Genomic DNA, 1,731 nt, shown 5'->3' with positions numbered 1-1,731 from the left:
GAAACTTTGGTACATCTATACAATGGAATACTATGCAGCTGTTAGAAAAGATGAAGTCATGAACTTTGCATATAAGTGGACCAACATGGAAAGTATCATGCTAAGTGAAATAAGCCAGAAAGAGAGGGACAGACATAGAAAGATTGCACTCATCTGTGAAATATAAAATAACAGAGTAGGAGACTAACACCCAAAAATAGTAGTATATAATACCAGGAGTTTGGCTCTATGGCTTGGAAACTGCCCTCACGTGTTGGGGGAAAGAAATAGAGAAATAAAGAAATAGAGAAAAAGAAATGGAGAAGAGAACACCAAATAAAATGTGGTTGGAGATTCTGCGCGGGAAGGGAGATGTGTGCTGAAAGTAGACTAGAGACTGAACACGATGGCCACCCAATACCCCTATCACAAACCACAACACCCAAAAGGAGAGAGAGAACAAAATGGAATATCCTGCCACAGAGGCGGGGTAGGGTGGGGGGAACAGGATTGGAGGGTGGGAGGGATACTGGGTTCATTGGTGGTGGAGAATGGACACTGGTGGAGGGGTGGGTTCTCAAACATTGTATGAGGGAAACACAAGCACGAAAATGGGTAAATTTGTAACTGTACCCTCACAGTGACTCAAAATTAAAAAAATTAATTAATTTTTTAAAAATAGAAAGAAAATTTGGGCAGAAATGCATCTGGACCGAGCATTAAACTATGGCTCCATGCCACCTAGGTGGGGAAAGATGTTTGTCCCTTCTGCCTTTTCTCTGTGGCAGTGCAGTGGCCACCACCTTTTTTAGAGCCTATTGGAGAGTTAGGTATGAGACTGCAGTGATGTGACACATGAGGCCTCACGGAATGGGGGGTGGAACAGGCCCCTCTCCCTGCCTGACAAGGCCCCGAGTTGCCACCCATGAATGGCTCCTGGATCCTGAACGGCCATAATCCCAGAGGTACACAGATCAATCTCGGAACCCAGCAGCTTTAGGGAGAAATCCCCCCAGACTTATTTATTACTAAAATATCAGAAACCAAAAATGCTCTTCATATCAGCAATAGAAAACAAAATATCTAATGATGTCTTTTGGGCAGGTCTGATTGTTGGGGAAAATTCCAAATAATAATGGCAAGTCTTCCATCCTTGTCAAGGGGAGTGCTAACCCTCTCTCCTCACCTATGCTGCCTCAGCCCAGGGATCCCTCTGCGCGTGGCCCGGCTGGCCCACCACTGCCATGAGCACCCCCAATAGTACTGTTCTAAATCAAGAAAACTACCTTCAAGGAAAACAAAATGTAAAAGAAAAGGTGATCTCAGAAGTAAAATGGGATATAGAACAACTGAAGAAGAAAGATAAAACTATAGACTATAAGATTGAAATTCTAGAGAAAGTAACTGCTACATATGAAGAAAAACACCACAGTCTGCCAGAGAAACTTGAAATGCTGAACCAAACACTTATGCAAATGCTTTTTCTTGCAGAGAAATTTGAGGCCAGGTTGCAAGGCTTCATGAGAAACAACTATGAAGTAAGATAAAGAATGTGTGTCATTCCCACAGTGCTGATCTAAGATCAAGAATGCTTCAAACTGTCAAGTTTTGAAAGACCATCCTTGTTGAATAAGGCTTTGGTCTGGTAGTACTGGTAGCCACAGTTCATTAGGAAATGACCTTTCTAATCCATGACATGAGTTAGCATTTCTGACACATAAATAACAGAAAGAATTGGAACAGTGTCTTCCT

The 1,731-nt window shown here is 42.4% G+C and overlaps 1 pseudogene; it reads right to left on the bottom strand.

The window, feature by feature from the left end:
* Positions 1–1,106: 1,106 nt before the first annotated feature.
* Positions 1,107–1,174, bottom strand: LOC129404084 (U6atac minor spliceosomal RNA; annotated as a pseudogene).
* Positions 1,175–1,731: the final 557 nt, after the last annotated feature.

The sequence above is a fragment of the Sorex araneus genome, chromosome 3, assembly GCF_027595985.1.
Source record: "Sorex araneus isolate mSorAra2 chromosome 3, mSorAra2.pri, whole genome shotgun sequence".
NCBI classification, from domain to species: Eukaryota; Metazoa; Chordata; class Mammalia; order Eulipotyphla; family Soricidae; genus Sorex; species Sorex araneus.
This window is presented reverse-complemented; position numbering and strand designations above follow the sequence as displayed.